This window comes from Olea europaea, chromosome 6, assembly GCF_002742605.1.
Source record: "Olea europaea var. sylvestris chromosome 6, O_europaea_v1, whole genome shotgun sequence".
In the NCBI taxonomy this organism is placed as follows: domain Eukaryota; kingdom Viridiplantae; phylum Streptophyta; class Magnoliopsida; order Lamiales; family Oleaceae; genus Olea; species Olea europaea.
Genome location: NC_036242.1, coordinates 7,647,104 through 7,662,567, shown reverse-complemented (window position 1 = coordinate 7,662,567; position 15,464 = coordinate 7,647,104). Strand labels below are relative to the sequence as shown.

The 15,464-nt window shown below is 36.1% G+C and overlaps 1 pseudogene; it reads left to right on the top strand.

The window, feature by feature from the left end:
- Positions 1 to 3,901: 3,901 nt before the first annotated feature.
- On the top strand, positions 3,902 to 7,494 carry LOC111395088 (annotated as a pseudogene).
- The last annotated feature ends 7,970 nt before the right edge of the window (positions 7,495 to 15,464 follow it).

Genomic DNA, 15,464 nt, shown 5'->3' with positions numbered 1-15,464 from the left:
GGCAAGCACCATACTATAAAAGATTAGGATGGGGAGAAGAAGTCGAAAGAAACATTATCACGGGATTGCATAGAAATATCCAACAAGATTCATTTGAATTTTGACACGAGATATAGACATTTCACACTCTCATCGGTTCTTCCACTTAGTTAGAAAATTTGATTGATTTGAATCTTGAACATAGCTCACATTATTTGAAAAAATGACTTGAAATACATACTTGTCGAAAATGTAACTACCGATTTGAAATATCCCTTATAGAATTATGTAATCGAACAATTTTGTTCTAGCTAACGGAAATATATCTTAACCGCACGCATGGCAATGGTGCGTTGTAAAGTAAAATTTTGGGATCTTGAATTTAAATTGCCACTCGCTTGGCTATTTGCTAAATTAGCACCTGTTAGATTTAATGCCTCAAAATTGGGTTGAAATCTTAGAAGATCATGTTTGGCTTGAATTTGGAAAGAAATCAAATTACATCCAAGATTTTTTCCTTTTACGCTGTTTAACTTAATTCTAATATATTTTCTTACCTTTTGGGACTTCATTAGTTTTATGGACGTGACTTATAAATTAGAGACTCTTTTATCAGTTTTAATGAAGCATTATTGCTGTCCTGCTTTATTCTCTCCATATTGTCGGGTTTAATAAAATTCATCGTTCCTCTACTTAGTTTCTCTTTTTCTACTTTACTTTAATATTGTTTTTGTGATGCAATCTTGAATATTTCATAATTGTCATTAATCTCAATTTTGCATCGCCTTTGGAATCAACAACACCTTGTGCTTTAAAGTTTAAACTTACTCATAAACTCGTGGTTTAAAACTCATAACCTAGAATTCCTAAGATTCTTGCCAATAGAAAACAAAATAAAAAATAAAAAATTCATCTAGAAATAACTTAAAGTTTATTTAAAAACTTGAATGTAAAATAAATAAATAAGATTTGGAACTAAAGAAAAACTTGGGCAATCTGCAAATTGCAGTCTCGCTGTTCAACTTAGTATTCACCAGGAATTATGGCTTAATGTATTATCTTTTGAAGATTTAAAGTTTCATGTTCAATGTTTGTCATGTAAAAAGGACACGAGTGAACCATACTATGGATGCTTATACAACATTACCAATATTATGAATCCTTCTTATCACAACCGAACATGTCAATGTAGAATAAAATAATTATCAATTATCACGTGTTAATATTATATTCATATTTGTTTTGGTCTTGGTAATAATATGCGTTATAAGATTTATATAAGTCGAACGGCATAACTACTATCTAACTTTTCGAAGAATTGATCAGACATATATTCTCCCTATTATCTATACGTAGATATTTTACTCGTAACCAAAGTTCTTTCTCCACTTGATGTTTAAATTGAATAAACTTTGAGAGAGCTTCACTTTCGTGTTTCAGAAAATATAACCAGGTGAACCGAGAAAAATCATCATAGATGACCATCGAATAATGAAAACCAGTGTAGCTAGATGTGTAAGGAAAAGATCTGAATGGACCAAATGAGGAGAAGCAAAAGATCTATTCTTTAAATTTAGGAAAGGAAGCCAATGAGACTTTCTATATTAACAGCCTGGACGATCCACATCATGATGAATTTCTTTATAAATAATAATTAATTTCTTTTCCAAATGAATAACACATTAGCTACAATGTGCTTCACAGTTGGAAGAATCTTTGTACCTAGAAGTACCTACTTACCAAAATAAGCCATTTGAGAAACTGAGGCGAGATTCTTCTTTAAGCCAAGAACATGACAAACATCAATTATTTATTTTCCTTTGCTTTGAAATTCCCTTCTTTCCCACTATACAGTCGAATATCAGAAAGTAGAGAGGCATTTCCCGTTGCATGATGAGAACAACCTGAATCAATGAACCATTCCTTGTTTAGTCGAGAGAACCATTTGCATTCTTATATGATTCTTCGTGGTGCAGATCATAGGTCACATTAGCCGGTTGATCAATAGCTTCAATAGATAAGCATTTTTTTTTTTTTTTGTCAATTGGAGCTGCTCATATTCACTACTTTCATGTGCAACATTTGAACCTGATTCCGTGAGTTTTACCCAACAATTTGGCTCTCTGACTTCCCTTCATTTTTTTTTAACGAGGTGTCCCAACTTGCGCCAGACTATATCCTTGTCCCTGAACCTCCGGCCCCTCAGCAGCTCAGGGAGGTAAATCGCGGGATGTGCCCTTGTTGGTTTCCAGGTTCCCACACGGCTTTTACTCCTTTCCCAAAGGGAGTCTCTTCACTGCCTTACAGCAACTTGCCTTCCAAGATAAATTTTACCTTCCAAGAATCAAACCCCCCACGCTTGGTTCCAGAGCCCCCCAATGTGATTGTTCCGCCAATTTGGATGTGTCCCGGGGGGCGACTTCCCTTCATTTTTGAACTGCTTACTATCACCTAAAGAATGATTGAGACACGGACTCGTTGCCACTGATCATTTGTTTTAGCAATGCTTCATTGTTTGGAGAGAATCTTCAGTGATGCTGCGACCGCTCTATCAGGGTTCGCCACCTCGGCGGGTGTGCGCCCGTCCCACTAAAGATTCTTTCCCTTGTTTGATGGCTAAATTCTCCAACTCAATAAAACTAGGCCCATCACAGCTTGTTGGGCTCTCTATATGGCTTGGTCCGCTAAGAATCGGAGAAATTGGGATTCCTCTTACACTTCTAAGCACAAGATATTGAAAATTAAGCTGTAAATTTTGGAGTTTATGATGGCCAAATGAGTTAGCAAGGTCATTGTAAAATTGATCATATCGGATTTATGAGGCAAATTATAAATTTTTTTTTCATTTGCTGACTCAGCACCATTTAATGAATTAAGTTACCCTATCAATTAGGAGTGGTGCTATCTAGTTCTGTTCTATTCTGAAGAAAATTGAACCGAATCAAGTACTGACGGGAGTCTTAGAACTGAAATCATTGTTTCCTTATCTAACTGAAACCAAACAATCAACTTCGGTCCAATCTAGTTCTTGTATTGAAAAAATTATGAAAATAGAGTATGAAATTTTATATTACTTATAAAATATTTAGATATAATTTGAATTACCCATTCAATATTTCAATTTGGTTTGAGAAGAAAAGAATCTAAGAAGAGTGAAGGAAGGAATGATAGAAATCGAAGCATAGAATGAAATTCGAAATATGACTGATGAGAGAGAATAAGAGAGAAAAAAGAATGAGGGTATTATATTTACCAAAAAAAGTGAGGGAAAAAAGGAGGTTGCCATAACCAAATTAAAACTGGCTAGGAAACGAGATCGAACTTGTCAAGTCTATCCTATTTTGATCCGATTCCACATGTCCTGAAAATAAATACCCACGCCTACTATCAATCTAGTTAACTTGAGCAATTATGTCTTAAGTTCAACTCAAATTTGTCTTAAAGAGAGCATGTGTACCTTTGTTTATCCTATTTCAATTCGATTCCACTTGTCATGAGAATAAATACCCACGCCTACTATCAATCTAGTTAACTTGAAAAATTATGTCTAGATTCAATTCAAATCTGTCTTAAAGAGAGCATGTGTAAATTTGTGTTTTTCTAACAAACTACTTTCTTTTTTTTTTAATCATGCTACAAATATATAATTTTTTGACAGAAAAATCTTACAAACAACACATGTTGCGATATCATTGAAAGATTTAAAAAAAAAAAAAAAACAATCCACTCACATTTTCCCACGTCAAAAAATGCACGTTATTGATCTTTTACCTTTTGTGACGCTATTCTCAGAAATTGCTTCAAGTTTACATTTCGAGCCGTGATAACGAGAATGCATTTTCAAGAACGAAATCCAAGACACCAAAATCTGCATTACCAACCCCTAAAATCGTCGTTTTTAAAGAATTAGAAAATATAATTCATGACTCCTGTGATTGTTTCTGTACGCATCCGTATTCGTTGCCTATGTAATGTATCTTTCCCAATTTGGAGGTGGATCTATCAGATTACTTTCTATTGTTCCCTTTCTGGGTTTGATCCAATTTCTTCTATGGAGAACGATAATGATGAATACTCCCAAGAGTTGAATGTGGCTGTCAGGGTCGTCCACATGGCTTGTTCCCAGTGCCAAAAGGTGCAGAACCAATTGCTTTCCTCAAACAATTCCAATCAGATTAAGTCCAAGGATGATGATTCTTTTGTTACTGTTGCCGGTACTTTATGCCTTTTCTTTTCTCTTCTTTGCTTGTATTGGGTGTTTGCATTTCATTTTTTTTTCTGGGTTTGATGAATTCTGATACAAATTTGATGCATTGGTGCCTTTATGAAGAAATTGAATTGGATTACATGTTGCATGATGCTGTTTCCTTTTTTATTTTTTTTGTATCTTCTCTTATTCTGGAAGTGAACTTCATGCAATATGTTTTCACCTAGAAAAGAAACACTAATTGGAAGGCTTCCAATGATTACAAGAGAGGTGTGGTGGTCATATATGAATTTGGGAATGGCCACAAATAGTACTCCTTTATCAGGAAGAACAAGGATCAGTAAATTGAGGTTATATATGTACTGCTTATTCTGATCTTGTATGAATTTTATCTTGATTCTTACTACTAGAATCAAAATCAGAGTTGGATCGTGGAAAATGTTTGGAATCAAGTTTTCACCACTCACACCAGGATAGATACACGTCTCATGAAATGATTCAACCATGTAAAGGTGGGAAATTCTTATGATGTATTGAATAGGTGTAATGGTGCTTTAGCCCTAACTCAGTTGCTTAAGATGAGTGGTAAATACCGTCGTATGTATTTAAGACTAATCTTGTACTTAGAATGGATGGTTATATTGTGGAAGCAGACAGTTTTTTCCATGGACAGGCTATGTATATGATCTGTCCTATCAGTCCTCGGTTTCATCTTCGATATTTGTAACAGGGTTTATATGTTGTTTCTTAAATCTCCATTTACCTACCTTCCTTTTAGTTTATATTTTTCATAATATGAAGGGCTTGTTTTCAGGATAGACTTCCTGTATTCTAATTCAGTCAAAACTATTGAACTTGTTCATACAACAAGGCCAAAAGTGACTTGAACTTATTCACAATAACTTTGAGGTATCTGCTGCATGAATTTTTTCCCCCACTGCATTCGATCTGTTGCTACATGCTCATTACTCTACTGGGGATTTTACTCCTATTCTTTTGCCTCACACTTACAAATATGATATCAGGTGGATATCTATAGAGTAAGTTTATTGATTTCTTAGTATATAGATACATAGAAGAATAAATTTATATTAAGTTTTGAAAAGAGAGTTTGATCTTTTCTTAACTGATAAAACTTCTTAAGACATAGAAGCAACATGCATATTTCACAAATCTTTAAAATGTTATGGTTTCTCTGTGTAAAAACGTGTTCCAAAGTAAGTTTCTAACGTGTACAATCTCTGTTCAAATTGAATATCTTGTTTATATTTTTAGGCCAAAATGATGGTTTGCTCAAAGTCATATCTTACATCAATTCTATTAAATATATGGAATGATTATTCTATGTGATATTTTCCTAATTCAGTGGATTATTTTCCTTCATAATTAATTGTGTAATTATAACAAATTTTTTCATTTGAGAACGATATGTAACCCAATAAATAGGATCTTTTAAATTTGTAATACGAAAGAAACATCATACACACACTTCAATCATTCCTAACACGGTCTCAATTCTTGTTGCCCTTTTAATGAAATTTTGCATGCATTAGAATTTGAAATAAATCATGCTCACAAGTGAGGGGCATGTTGAAAATAAAGTTTAAGTGATATACATATGGCCGTATAAATGCTTAAACTTTTATGTCAAGCGGTTCTACAAATTCATTTAGCTTTTTGATTAAATAGACCTTCTAAGTAGCAGTCTTAATGTGAATTTCATGTCTCCCCAGTTATTTCTCAAGACTAAACATATAGTAGGATATTATGAAAGTAAGCAGTCTGCTTCATCATTAAACTGAAATCAAGACATTCAAACTGGGAGAAGGTGTATAAATCAAATTATTTCACTTGCTAAAATGCAGGCTATGAGTGCCTGATTTGGTTATTTAGAATGCTTCTGCACGAATAGACTGCAGTGTTCAAGCAACTGTAAGCTGGATGCTCTCAGAAGCTTTTGGTGGACAAAATATCTCCATTGTTGCAGAAGAAGATGATCAAACTCTTTTGAAGCCTGAATCATCCTCTCAACTGGGAATAGTGGTCAGTGCAGTGAATGAATGCTTAGCTGAGGAGCCTAAATTTGGTCTTAGGGATCCTAATGAAGCACTTGGTGCTTCACAATTGAAGCTCAACCGATGCAACTCATCTGGGGGCCCTGTGGGACGGCATTGGGTCCTTGATCTCTGTTGATGGAACACTGGGTTTTGTGCACAGAGATCAGTATGCCATTGCTCTTACCGTGATAGGTGGTGGAGAAGTTGCCATTGGAGTACTTGGGTGCCCTAATTACCCTGTGAAGGATGATAGCCTGATCAAATATAGTCAACAATGTCCTGTTACGTCAGAAATGTCAGTGCGGGAAGAAGATTGTGTGACGTACACAAGGAAAGGCAGCAGAAAAGCTTTGATGCAGCCCTTAATTCATAGTGATAAGAGGCTTGAGTGGCAAAATTCTGCAAGAAATACACGTTTCTTCCATTGACGATCCTGCACTAGCAACATTCTGTGAGCCAGTGGAAAGATCCAATTCAAACCATTCATTTGCTGCTGGAATTGCTAACACTGTAGGGCTAAGGTCCGCTGATGCACTATTTCATGTTATTGGAAATTATAGTTCAATTCCTTGCATTCGGGCTTGTTGAGGTGAAGTCTCTGGAACGTCGCAAATCGCAGATTACTTCCATAGGCTACAAGGCCACCAAATGGTTGACAATTAAAGTATAATCATAGTCCAATTGTCTATGATTTCAATTCTTGCATTCTGGAAAATATGATGTCTGACGATGAAGGTCACTTTTGATGCCCATAAGGGTGCTTTGCCTGGGGTGATCTTATGGAGAAAAACTCATGAATAGCACAATTAATATCATTCTAGTTTAATTTGAAACCTGAGGATTTTTCCAGAGGAATATACCTAGAAGGTCTCGATAGTGGCATAGTTGCTTGCTCTGGGTTCAAGTTGCATGAGAAAATTATTGGAGCTGTTTACGAGAGCCGGGAATCTTCAAATTTATGAGCCTTCCTGTTCTGTAAATAGGACGTCATCCAGCAATTCTTTGGTCTGAAATATTTTCTTCTTGTTCCATGGGCCTAGTTGGATAAATTATTTCAGGTTCCTAATAGATTCTTTGAAAAAGGAGTATAATCTCGATGCCAAATCAAACGATTACTGGCAGAATTCATCCTAAATTGACTGTCAATTTGATAAAAACTCCAATGCAAGTTGATCAAGAAAAGGACAAAAAAATGTGCATTGCAAGTCATCGTTCATAGCATTGATGTTCTTGCTGCTAATAATTCTTTCAATTATTTCAGGCAAGGAAGTTATTGATGGAGTTGTTCGCTTATCCTAAGACATAAAATAAGAGTCATGGCTGCTTCTACTAACAAGTAATTGCTTTATTTTCTTGTTGTTGTGACTCGAACCCAGTTCTTTTTGCTTCCATAATTTTCAGCTAAAGATGTTTTATGGAAATGCGATTTATAAAGTGAATTTACACTGAATGCTGACACTTGGCACATCATAAACCGTTGGATAAGTCAATTGGTCTTGGTGATATATATACACGCTTGGACGTTTCGTTTGGCTTCAGATATTTTCTGACTTTTCATTTTCGAGAGGGTTCATCTTCTGTGAGTGGCTAGGGTTTTCTGATTCGTCATTATTTTGAACATCTCATTCGAAATGATACTTTGAGAGTTTAGTCTTGAATACATGTGATTTGTTATGTGAAATCTGAATAGTTTTGAGAACTAGGGTTCTGGTTTCGTGAAGTCAGATCTGCAGTTTCTTGTGTGATTCGAGCCAGATCTATTGGTTCTTTGTGAAAAGATAAGTCTCTTATACTGTATTATGGTATTAGCTAAACGTTTGTAACCTTCGTTGCCAGTTTAAGGCATTATAGTGCAACCGAGCAATATCCATTCTTGAATGGATGCTCAACAGGGGACTAGGTGTTCAGAGGGTCATCGGACTTCTGGGGCTTCGGTCGAAAAATTCCTCTGTGTTCAGTTTTATTTTTTGGAAGTTTTAGTTTCTGTTATTAATCGATCCTTAGTAACTTGTGTTTAATATCGTGTTTGGGCTTTTCAGTGGTATCAGAGCACTAAACTGGGGACAAGATACCTGGATCTTTGAAGGAAGGCACTGGTCTGTTCCAGATCTGAAAATTTTTGGAACTGCTTTTAAGCAGGATAAAGGATATCAAGTTTTTACAACTCGTTGGGTGAGATCTTTCTGAATCTTTTGGAAAATTTATTTTCTAAATTCGATTTTTGGATTTTTCCCTTTGACTTACCATACACTAAAACCCCCTGGAAAATATTCTTTGTCCAAAGGCTCCTACGAGGCCTTGGGAATCTGAGATAAATCCAGTATGGGTGTGTATCTAGAGGGTCTTTGAAGGAGAGGTCACTGAAACATAATTCTGTGATCTCTGATATTGTATTCCTTATATTGTTTTTGACTACATGTCCTTCTATGTTAAAACTTGTGACACTGTTGTAATTGTTATTACACAAAACTTGAAATAAATTGTTCCTTGTATTCTTGATTCATATCTAAGCACTTTGTGTTCTATTGATATGGCTACTGCTAATTTTGAAGTTGCTCAATTTGATGGAAAAGGTGATTTTAATATGTGGAGTCAAAAGATGAAAGTCATACTTATGCAAATGAGATGTGCTTAGGCATTAGATGATAGTTGGCCTCAAGATATGAATCCTGTTAGGAAAACTGAACTTGAAGAAGTTGCCTGGAGTACCACTTTCTTGTATCTTTTTGATAATGTGATACGAACCATTGGTGAAACCAAAACTGCTTCTGAACTTTAGACCAAACTTGAAACCTAGTATGTTAGTAAGACTATCCCAAATAAATGCTATCTGTTAAAGCAGCTCTTTTCTTTTAAAATGGATCCTTCAATTGATTTAGATGATAACTTGAATAAGTTTACAAAGTTGACCCAAGACTTAGCCAATTGTGATGAAAAATTTTCAAAAGATTAGTTGGCTATAGTTCTGCTGAACTCTATTAGTGATAGATATAGAGACATTAAGGTTGCTCTTGATTATGGAAGGATGAACTTACTACTGATGTGATTATAAATACCTTAGGAAATAAAATATTGGAAATCAAATCTGAAATTAAGGATAATCATAGTGGTGACACCCTTATGGCAAAAGGAAAGGGGTTCGGTAAACCAAGTTATCATTCTAAGAACCTTAATGAGAATAAAAACAAATGAAATGAAAAAGCCGAATCCAAGAACAAGGCTAAAGGGAAAAAATGTTTCTACTGTGGGAAAATGGGTCACTTCATTAAAGACTGTTATAAAAAGAAAAATAAGTTGAAAGAAAAGAAAGTTGAGGATGGGAATGCTGCCTTAGTATTCAATAAGGATAAAACTGAAGATGGATTGGTCCTTGTTATTGTTGCAAAGAAGCTAAATAATGAATGGATCCTTAACTCTAGGTGTTCCTTCCACATATGCCCAAATAAGAATAGTTTTCTTGACTTTGAAAAGACAACTGGTGGGCATGATATAATGGGAAATAATATGACCTGTAAAATAAGTGGAATAGGAATCATAAAACTGTTGTTAGAAAATGGAAGAGTCCTAAATTTGAAAGGAACAAGGTATGTTCCAGACTTAGAAAGAAATCTGGTGTCTCTAGGAATGCTTGATGATATGGAGTTTGACATTAAAATAGGTCGAGGACATATGAAAATTCTTAGGGGAAATGACTTGGTCATTAGTGCCTCTAAGAGACATGGTCTCTATTTTCTTGAAGCAAAACCTTTACTTGGTTTGACTGCTGCTGCTTTAACTGATAACTTTACCTTTGCAAAGTTGTGGCATGAAAGGTTAGGCCATAATGGCAAGAAAAGTTTAAAAGCTTTACAAAACAAAGGAGTTTTTGGAAATCAAAATTTTAGTGAAATTGGCATTTGTGAAAAATGTGTGATAGGAAAGCAAGTTGAACTTCCTTTTCTTACCTAGAATTCATAAGTCTAAACAAATATTTGAGTATTTGCATGCTGATTTAGGGGCCCAGCCTCAGTTAATATCTTGTCTGGTTTTAAATATTACCTTCTAATCATTGATGATTATTCAAGGAAAATCTGGATTTTCTTGTTAAAATCAAAAGATGTAACTTTTTCTATTTTTAAGGAATGGAAAATTCAGATTGAAAATCAAACTGATAACAAAATAAAGATCCCGAGAACAGACAATGATTTGAAATTTTGCAATTATGAATTCAATAATTTTTGCAAAGAATGTGGCATAGTAAGATATAGAACAGTTACTTATACCCCTCAACAAAATGGTATAGTTGAAAGGATGAATAGAACCTTGTTGAATAAAGTGAGATGTATGCTTTTGAGTTCTGGTCTATGTAAACTATTTTGGAGTGAAGCAGTAAAAATTGCTGCATATTTAGTTAATAGAACTCAAACAAGTGCTCTGAATTATGATATTCTTGAATTTGTATGGTCTAAAAATCCTGTCGATTATTCACACTTAAATCTTTTTGGATATGCTGCCTATGCCCATCAGAATATTGGAAAGTTAGAATCTAGATCACTTAAGTGTGTTTTTCTAGGCTATGGTGAAAATGTAAAAGGGTACAGATTATGGCTTTACAATGAAAAGGGCTATAAAGTAATTCTTAGAAGAGATGTAGTTTTCAATGAATCTATTATGCCATGTTTAGAAAGAAAGGAGACTAATCTAACTGAAAAAGATGTTCAGATTGAGGTGGAGAAACTTCATAGTGAAACTGATTCTCATGTTCCTATCTTAACTAAACTTGACAAAAATGAAAATAGCATTACTACTGAAACTAAAAACAATCAATCATCTAATACTGATGAACAAACTAATTTTGCAAATCCTCCCTTAAATGAATATCAGTTAACTAGAGATAGGGAGAGAAGGCAAATTAGAACACCTGCTAGATTTGATTGTGAGGATTTTGTTTCACTGCTTACCTATCAAGAACAATTTGAAAACTCCTATGATGATGCCATTAATTGCAAAGATGCTAAAAATTAGATAGCAGCAATGAATGATGAAATGTCATCTCTTCTTAAGAATAATACTTGAGAATTGGTAAAGAGACCTAAGGATCAAAAGTTGATCTATTGTAAATAGATTTACAAGATAAAAGAAGGAGATGGAGGAAACAAAAGTGTAAGATATAAAGCAAGATTAGTTGCAAAGGGTTTTACACAGAAAGAGGGAGTGGATTACAATGAAATCTTTTCCTTTTGTTGTTAAGGATAATCAGATGTATTCTTGCCCTTGTTGTTCAGTCTAAAGGGGAACTGGATCAGTTAGATATTAAAACTGCCTTCTTGTATGGTGATTTAGATGAAAAAATTTATATGAAACAACCTGTTGGCTTTATAGAAGGTGATTCTGAAAAAGTTGTATGCCTTTTAAAGAAATCTTTGTATGGTTTAAAACAAGCCCCACGACAATGGTACAAAAGACACCTTTGTACTAAAACTTGGCTTTCAAAGAAGCAATTATAACATATGCCTATACTGTAGAGGTAATGGAGGTAAAAAATCTTTGTACTTAGTACTTTATATAGATGATATGTTACTTGCCAGTTGTGATAAATCTGAGATTGAGTTTATTAAATAGTAACTTAAATCTGAATTTGATATGAAGGATTAGGAGCTGCCAAAAAGATACTTGATATGCAGATTTTTAGAGATAAAGAAAAATATATATTGTTCTTAAATCAACATGATTATGTGAATAAAATTTTAAGAAGGTTTAATATGCTTGATTGTAAATCTATTACTTTACCTATAGCAAACCATTTCGAGCTTTCTTCTGATTTCTGCCCTAAAACTGCTGAAGAATATGATAGAATGTCAAATGTACCTTATGCTAGTGTGATTGGATCTGTAATGTATTTGATGGTATACACAAGACCTGATCTTGCATTCAGTATATATATACTTAGCAGATTTATGAGTAATCTTGGGGAAGAATATTGGAATGCTTTGAAAGGGCTTTTAAGATACTTGAAAGAGACATCCAACTATGGTCTCATGTTTAAGTTGAGTAAAGAAGGGGTAACTTTAAAGGGATTTACTAATTCAGATTTTGCTAGTAATAGGGATAACAGGAAATCAACTTCATCCTATTTCTTTACCTTATGTGGTACTGTGATTAGTTGGAAATCTCAACTTAAAAAAATTGTAGCTTTATCATCTACTGAAGCAGAATATATTGCTGCTTCTGATGCCTTTAAAGAAGGAATTTGGCTAAGTGAATTACTAGAGGAACTTGGTTTTGTTGATGAAAATACAACTTTATATTCAGATAACCAAAGTGTCATACATTTAAGTAAAAACCTCATGTATCATGATAGAACTAAACACATAGATGTTAAATATCATTTTATAAGCGATATAGAGCCTGTTTGGGAGTGATTTTAAGAATTGATTTTTTTACCGTTAGGAGAAAAGTGGGGTCCACCTGTGAGAGAAGAAGTCAAATATGACGGCTGGAATAGTGAAATAACGGCAAAAAAATTAATTTTTTGGGCAAAAAAATCATTCACAAACATGCTGATAATTTCAAAAGGAATTTTGAAAATTGGGAAGGTTGCTACTCAGGTTAATCCTTCTGATATGGAGACCAAGATAATACCTTTAAACAAGTTTAAAAACTGTCTAAAGATATTATCCATTGATACATTGTATTTTTTTTACAGGTACTTTTGGAGCGTATAAAATAAGAGAATATGATATGCTCCTAGCTGCACTATGAGCTAAAAACTATGGTAGCAAGGTGGAGATTGTTGTGACTCGAACCCGGTTCTTTGTACTCCCATAATTTTCAGCTAAAGACGTTTTATGAAAATGCGAATTAGAAAGTGAACGTTACACTGGATGCTAACACTTGACACATCATAAATCATTGGATAAGTCAATTGCTCTTTGTGATATATATATATATATACACACACACACACTTGGACGTTTCGTTTGGCCTCAGATATTTTTTGGCTTTTCATTTTCAAGAGGGTTCATCTTCTGTGAGTGGCTAGGGTTTTCTGATTCGCCATTATTTTGAACATCTCATTCGAATGATACTTTGAGAGTTTAGTCTTGAATACATGTGATTTCTGTGTAAAATCTGAACAGTTGTGAGAACTAAGGTTTTGGTTTCGTGAAGTCAGATCTGCAGTTTTTTGTGTGATTCGAGTCAGATCTGTTGGTTCTTTGTGAAGAGATAAGTCTTTTATACTGTATTCTGGTATTAGCTGTTTACCTTGAAAATTGGATCTTTCACGTGGCCAACCGAGAGCTACTCCACGTATTCTTCCCTATGCACAATCAACGCACTGTCAGACGCACACGGTCGGGACCAGTGGAGGTGGTGGCGGCCATATACACTCCGACGGTCAAGTCAGGTTTAGGTGGTCGGAACAGTACCCAGGGGTTGTGCAAAATAATAAGGGGGAGGAGAAAATATATATGCTTACTATAGAGTGCTATGTAGTAAGAGTTTCATTACCTTTGCCTCTTGCCAACCCTTGGGTATTTATAGGTGGGATGAACCGTTGGATGTGGGACACGTGTATACATCTGACGGTATGAGGTGTCTGCTCACAGGCGTCAATCAGCCGCGTCTGTAGAGTGGACGGGTAATTGCTTATCCCGAGTTGAGTTGACATAAAGTTGATAAGTCACATCAACTAACCTCATGGAAACGTCAAATCAATTTAAACCTTAGGGGCAGAAAGGATCTTGGCAAAAATCTTCTTCCGAAATTGGTGGCTGATCTTCTGACAGAGGTCCCTGTAGTGCACTTCGCCTCGGCCTCAGGGGTGAGGGCTCTTCGATAAGTTCAGCAAGATCGCCTATGTCTCGCAATGTGATAGTAGGTCGTTGACATTGGGGAGATCACTCGGAACCACTTCGGGTGGGTGTCTGTCAGACCGGAGTGCGTGGTGGTGGACATTCCGAGGTGGTTCAGATAGGGGCGTAACAGTGGTCCCCCAAGTCCAGGTATGAATATTTATATCATGGGTGGACTTGCCTTCCCGACTGAATGTGTATGCCTCCGTACGTGGACCGTGACTTGTGGGAGTTTGTGTGCCGATCTTCTGCATTCGCCGAAACAATGATCTTAGGCAGATGCTCTAAAACTTCGCTACTGCGTAAGGAATTACTCATGTGAGATCGAAGTGTTGCAAGACTGGATGATGCGTAGGAAGAAGGTCAATGCAGTGACCGAGGCGATGACCTACAGTGGACTCGCGTCAGGTGCGTCTAAACTTTGTAAAGTTGAGTGAGGAGCTCATCTGCCACCGGTGCGCTGACCCACAGGGGACGACGTGTTGGGAGATGACTAAAACTTTGTAAAGCTTAGGAGGGAACGCAACGACCAAGGCGATGACCCACATGGGACTCCACGTCAGGTGCGTCTAAACTTTGTAAAGTTGAGTGAGGAGCTCATCTGCCACCGGTGCGCTGACCCACAGGGGACGACGCGTTTGGAGATGGTTAAAACTTAGTAAAGCTTACGAGAGAACGCAGCGACCAAGACGATAACCCACTGGGGACTACGTGTCAAGTGCGTCTAAATTTTGTAAAGTTGAGTGGGGAGCTCATCTACCACCGGTGTGCTGACCCACAGGGGACAATGCGTTGGAAGATGGCTAAAACTTTGTAAAGCTTAGGAGGGAACGCAGCGACCGAGGCGATGACCCACAGGGGACTTTGCGTCAGGTGCGTCTAAGCTTTGTAAAGTTGAGTGAGGAGATCGACCAGAGGCGGGCATCTGACGTTAAATGATTTGACAGCTGTTGCGTATTTCCAAGGTGACAGTTGGGTACCATGCCTATTCCCCTAAAAAGCTAATGCGGCTACTTACTGTTGACGACTGGTGGTGACCGAGGTGATGTATTTTATGCGAGCGTGAGGGTCACAACAAGATCTTAGGCGTAGATCAAATCTGACGTTTCATTTCGATGGCCTAGATTGATTGCATTTGAATTCAATGGTGGAGATCAGCTGGAGCGTTCTATAAAAGGCGGATTTTGAGCGTCTTTGAAGATTTTCACCCTTGTGCAAACAGAAAATTCACTTTCCTCTCAAATCATTTGCGATTTTTGGCCTTTTTCAAGCTTTTCTGGCGAGAAATATCAATTTTCGGCGACCTTACATCATTACCTGACCATTTCCTGCTGGGAAAAACTCTGAATTCGTAGATTTCAGTAACTTTTGGGACATTCATTTTCT